Below are 6,583 nucleotides of genomic sequence, written 5' to 3'. Positions count from 1 at the left end.
AGATATCTCGTTACATTTTTTTTTTTTTTTTTTCGTAAGAAAATTGAAGAGTTGTATTCTTTATTAGATAATTAGATAGATGTATTTTTTTAAATTCGGATCTCCTCAATCTTCTCGTGGAAATTTTGATTTTCACTCGATTGGAGAAAATTCTTGTCTGGAGTGTGATACGTGATAATTCATATGTCATCGATATCGAAAAATTTTTCGCGAAATATTCACTTTTTCATTTCGGTTATCTTTTTTTTTTTTTTTTTGAGGAAGGGTGATAAAATTTTATATTTGAAATGTAAATCGAGGGCAAATATACCGGATAAATATACGATTCAAAATGAATTTTAAAAATCTGTTGAAGGGTAGATAACGAATTTTAAATTTTATGTTAATCTTATACCGGTTTCGGCCACAGAGGATCGTAATTAATATACAAAGGCGGTTTCTCCGCTTCCTCCCTTTTCACGTTTGTTCAAGAAAACTAATTTTAATAACGTAATTATAAACAGGGGGGAGGGGTTACGATTACAATTACAACCTTGAACCTTTGATACTCGCCCTAGATATTAAAGAATCCACCACAAAATTACGTTTTTAATTATTCATTACGATCTTTCTTTCGAACTTTCGGAAAAAAAAGAAACAAGTTCAAAATTAATTAACCTTTTACAGATGGGGGAGGGGAGAAAAGGAAAGATGCATTTTTATTATAGCCATAAACATTCATTCGTAACGAGTAATAACGAGAAATTATTTAAAGGAGGAAGTATAAAGAATATATAAACAGTTACCACGCGTGCATCGATCGATAATTCGAATGTATGTGGCGAGACAACGGGAAATTCTAGAAATAATTTCACAAGAGCGACGTTTCCGGCGAGATATATATCAAAGTTTCGCAAGGGATAGAGGCAAGAGCTAACGTTGACTTACCTCTTAAAAAGCGATATTGCCGTACAATTTTACCCTCGATCCTCATAGTTGGGACACACTTCACCATCTTTTGTTAGATCCATCAGTCGTAAAAGGAACGGCTTCACCGTTTCTTCCCTCCCTTTTCATTTATCCGTATATATATTTATTTATCTTCGTTAGTGAAAATCGAAATTTAAAACTTTTCCTTTCTACTATCACGTTTTATTTTTTATTTTTTTTTTTTCGTTTCTCATTACGCAGGAAAATCAGAGATTCAAAAATTCCTCGATCATCCGCAAAACTCGAACATTTCATTACATTTCATTACATTTCCCTCCCCCCTTTCTTTATTCTATTCTTTATTTTATCATTATTCTTCTTCCTATTCTCTATTTCTTTATTCTCTTTACTTACTCACATTTATCGTAACACGTGAAAATCAAAATTCAAAATTTTCTTAATCTCGTAAAACAAAACTTTTCCTTTTTTCTACTTTCTTTTCTTCCCCGCCACGTTCTTATTTATTTATTCTTAAAAAAAAAAAAAGTAAATCCCCCTTCTCCTATTTTCCATTCATTTCTCATAATCGCGTGTGTGGACATTTTAAATCATCTCTAATGAAGAGTTAAAAAAAGAAAAAAGAAAAATACTCGTCGTCGTCGTCTTCTCTCTCCCCCTATCCTCCCGATCCTCCTCGCGAGTTTATATCCTCCTTTGGCGAGGCGCGAATATAATTGCTCGATCTCGAAAGGAAACGGCGGAATAATAGAGGAGTGTGTACCTGTAAAAAGGCTGGAGAGATTGTCGAGGGGACGAAGGTTAGTTCGGAGGGGAGTGAGACGTCGATTCGAAGGTGAAAGGGAGGCGTTTGATGTTTGAGTAGGTTGTTAGAAGTGTCTACCTATTCAGAGTGTAACGCTGGAAAAGTACTGTAAAGGCGAAGCACTCGGGTTTCTACTTAAATCGACTTGGACTCTCTCTCTCTCTCTCTCTCTCTCTCTCTCTCTCTCTTTCTCTCTCTTCCTTCCTCCCTCCCTCTTTCTGCGCCTAGATGCTCTATGAGCGGTTCCCTATCGATCGTGGTAATTACTTATGTAAGCCCGGAAACTCCCTGCTGCTGTAAGACTTCCGTGGTGCCGACTGCGACAAATCATTCGCGATACAATCGCGTAGTTTTAATTTTATCGAGTTGGGGGCGTGATATTCGGTAACGGCAATGCCTTGAGAATTACGATTTACGGGTGGAAATAAGCTTGTTGGTTTTAAATTATAGATAGAATAATATCGTGTTCGATTCGAGGTATTTTTCTTGTTTTTCTTGTCGTGGAAAAGAGATTGGTTCTTAGGAGGACAATTATTTAAGAGACGAGACAAATGTGGATGGGAATATTTAGAAATCGTCGATTCTAAATTTGTCCTCTTTCGTTCGAGATTTAGAAAATGATTCGATGGAAAGTTGAACACACGAAATGTATCGAGGAATCGTCGAGATTTACTCGATCGGGAAGTGTATAGAGATAAGGGATAGTATCGTTGGTGTCGATCTCTCTCTCCCTCCCTGTCATCCCTCCTCGTTTTTTTGTTCTTGTTAAGGATTATTCGCTTATTGGTTCATTGTGGATTCCTCCTTTATGAGCGACGTTTACTTCTTTTGCATGCTAAACGTTTTGCCTCCCTTGCCACGGATTACACGTCCACCTTCTCTGCCTTTTTTCGTCGTGACATAGCGCAACCTGATGACATTCATCCCGCCTCCGATTCCAAAGATGAACGACACGAATAAAAAAATTACCAATTTCGGATTATCGCGATTATTGTGGAACAATTTTTCAATGTTCGCAATCGTTTCGAAAAATATTATTTATTTATCGAAGTGTCGCTCGTCTCAGATTAAATATTATTTCCAGATAAAAATATTTAGGATAATTTACATTGGTATCAACATTGGGGATTCAATTTGGCCTCGATAAAAATCCGTGTCTGGTGAATTGAATTAAATCGATCCTCACGTGCATAAAACATAAGTTAGAAGTGTTTCTTATCTTTCAGAAATATTAACCTCCTCCGTTAAAACGTTGAAAAATGAATTTCAAAAGTTCAACATAGGTGAAACATTTTCGAATCGAGAATGAAAAATCGGATCATCCCCTCTCGTTGGTCGAGGGAGCACGTATTAACCTATCGATCCTCGACAATACGATAAAACTATATTATTATAATTTCGAGAGGAAGCTCTAGCGCCGCCTTTTAAACATATTTTTCCGGTTGGTAAAGTAATTTCGAGCCCCCGTGGAAGGCGCAATGAGATTATGAATTCGTATCGCCGATGTCAAATTATTAAATCCGACGAGGTGTTCGTCAAGGAACGGATAATGCAATTTTTATACGCTTCGCTTGTACCGTTCCATTATCGATTCGCGTCGCTCCTATTCATCCCCGTTCCCCGTTTCAGCTGTTGTAGCTCGATCGTGTTAAAAATTATGCGACAAATTTTAGTATTTTTTTCGAGATCGTGCCCCCTCCCCTGGATCAGGGAGGACGGGAGGGAGGGGTTGGGCGCCCGTAAGGGTGGATTCAGTTTCCATATTTATGATCTGGTTAATAATCATCCCTTGTCTCCTACCCATTTCCCCTGTGATATTTAATAGAACCCGACTCGAGCGACCTTACATTCATAATCTGTTTTTTTTCCTCTCTCCCCCTTCCTCCTCCTTCATTCTTTTCGCAGCAATTATTATTCGTGATTATTGTTGGAAAATTAGGGGATAAAAAAATTTGGTGACGTTTTTGATTTTCGTAAGTTTTGCGTAGAAGTTGAAAATTTGTGAAATTTTTTTTGGGAACGCGATTGGAAAATTTAACGAGCTTGTGATAACGATCGTGAAAGAATGGATATGAGAAAAAAATTTGACAAGGTAAATTATTACGTACGATAGAGGAAGTTTGAAACGTTAAAAAGAAAAAAAAAATTATTATTAACGTCGAAGAAGAAACGACTAATAAAATGGCGCTATCGTTTGTAAATAATTCAATTTATATGTCTTTCATCTATTCTGATACGATATTCACACAAGTATGAATTATGAATTGAATGTGCGTGCATATATCAAATTATCTTGTTCCATATTTGTTGTTACAATTTATAACAGCAATATTATTTATTATGGATGAGTAAATTGAGCTTATTAACTGTTTTTACTTGGGTGGGTGGAAAAAATTATATTTTAAATTAAAATTTTTTTTTAAACCTAAGTGGTTGAGGGTATTATGAGGCCTTGAAAACTATAGACCCTTATCTTTTAAACACCCTTCATAGAGAATGCAGAGGTGTGTGCAGGTTTATTAATTTATTAATTAAGAAGATAAGAAAAAATTATCTAGATAGTATCCCAGAATTTGTTTTAATATTCGTTTTTAATATATATTCATTATGTTAATGACACATTTTGTTATCTCTGCATATTGTTTTCAAATCTTTTACTTTGAAACTGTTTTATCGCGACGGGATTCATTTTCTTTGAATGGAAGAAATCTCGAAAGTATTATTTTTTAATTTATTAGTATTAACAAGCATTACATTTTCATCGTTCCATTATGATCAAAGCTTTTCTTTTTTTTTTTTTTAACTTTTTCGAATAAGAATTCTGTTCAACATTTTCCAAATTTTTCACATTTTGGTAAAATTAAGGGAATGAAATGAAATCTAGAGGAAATGGTAGAGTTTGTATAAAAGAATATTTCATTTTACTAAAAATTTTATATAATATCTTTTATTTATTGGAATATTTTTAATATCTTGGGTCAACTTATCGAATCATTCTAATCACAAAAACGAAACTTTTTACATCTATAATATTAATTCGATAACCTCGTTTAATTCTTTTTTTTTTTTTTTTTTTTTTGAGTTAGCCCAAATAGATATTCTAGATATTCCAAAAGGTATAACCAATTTTTTTCAAAATTTCTTGGAAATGAAATATTCATTCGATGAATCGAAAGAATAACCGTTGCTTATCATTCGAAAGATCGAAATTTAATAATATTCAATTTCTGCATGATACTTTTTCACCGAGCAATTTATAATTCTTCAAGAGAGATAAAATATATCAAAGCAATGTAGCGTATCCTTATCCAACACGCGTGCAACGTTTATTTAAAATCGATCATTTCTTAATTGCTTTCATGGTGGAATTTCGAATCGGATCTTGGCAAATGATTTTCGTCTGGATTCATTTCACCGGAATTAAAGGGTGTTTATTAACGTTTGAGAGGATGGGAGGGGGGTGGGGCACGTTAGTTCCTCTTAGTCCATCGTTTTCGCTTAACAGAGAGAAGGGGTTGAAAATGGAAGGGTAAGATTAATATTGACGAATTCCTTGCTTGCACGCGTTTTCTCTATTTTCGAAACGAGGTAGGGATGTCAGAGAGAGAGAGAGTACTTTTGATCTCTTGCGTGTTTGCAGAAATTTCCTCGCGTGTGTGGTTTGTTAAACGCTTTTCATCGCTTTTCTCCCTCTTCCTTTTACGCTATCTCGATGATACATCAATTATTGGGTATTTACGTAGAAGGATGACCCACGTTCTTTCAGGTGTTTATGTTGCTTTGATATAACCCTTTAAGGGCTAAGGGTTTCGATCGTAGTATCAAACGTGAGAAAAAATTACATATATCTTGTTTCCATTGATATTGAACGGTTGTTTCACATTATTTCGAATAATAAGTTGGAGATTGATCTGTCTTCTTCGAGATATTGCTTCTGGTACGAAGATTTAAAATCGAAAAAATTGGATTAAAGTTTCAAATTACGCGTATTACTGTTACGTGATTAAGATCGATGAAGGAAAATCGATCGAGCATAATTCGTTTAAAATTATTTTTTCGCGATAAATTGTTGTAAATTCGTAAGAGATTAATTTGTCTGAATGGTACAAATGATAGCTTTGGGGAATAATGTAAGTAACATTCAATCTTCTCACGATAATGATAATACACCTTTTCCATTTTATCGTTACAATGCGGCGGGAATTCATAGTCTCAAAAATTACGATGATAATAACGAATACCTTTGTGCGAGTTACGAGGTACCAGAATTGAAGTGTTATTTAAGCTCGGGAAATTGAAATTCAGGAAAGCGGAATCTCTTTCACAGTTGCTTGTAAGCTTGTATAATTTTCATTACTTCGTAAATTGTAGTAATTTTACTCGGTTTCTGGTTAGTTTGGTTAGGATTCTCTCTCTATTCGTCGGATCTGATCGATGATCTTTCTACTCCTGTTTCGAAATATTTCCAAGATATTTCGACGACGATTAATAACGCAGACGAGAGTGATCGAGGCAAGATTATTTCGAAGAAGATTGTTTCAAAAATTATTTCATAGATTCTGAAAAGAATCGAACGAAATTACTTTTATCGCGAATTTGCGAAAAATTTATATAAAATTTCGATTCGTTTAATTTATATAAAATTTCAATCACTCGATGCTATTAGATTCTCAAAGAATCAAAGTACATTCAGGATAAATCGTATTAATTATAACAACCTTTCATCAATTATCAAAATTTCACAACTCGATTCTCAATAGGAGATTACCATACATTACATTAAAGATTATCATAATGGCATCCAGTCGAATCTCGTTGATTCTATCATTCGCAGACTTTATCGTTCGATCT

The 6,583-nt window shown here is 34.4% G+C and overlaps 1 long non-coding RNA gene across 1 annotated transcript in view; it reads left to right on the top strand.

The window, feature by feature from the left end:
• LOC116185218 overlaps positions 1 to 6,583 on the top strand; it is a 15,050-nt gene that overhangs the window by 6,300 nt on the left and 2,167 nt on the right. The window contains exon 2 of the long non-coding RNA XR_004150020.1: positions 4,438 to 4,448. This is a non-coding gene — a long non-coding RNA (uncharacterized LOC116185218). The remainder of the gene's footprint in view (positions 1 to 4,437; positions 4,449 to 6,583) is intronic.

This window comes from Apis dorsata, unplaced genomic scaffold, assembly GCF_000469605.1.
Source record: "Apis dorsata unplaced genomic scaffold, Apis dorsata 1.3 scaffold_130, whole genome shotgun sequence".
Lineage (NCBI taxonomy): Eukaryota > Metazoa > Arthropoda > Insecta > Hymenoptera > Apidae > Apis > Apis dorsata.
This window is presented reverse-complemented; position numbering and strand designations above follow the sequence as displayed.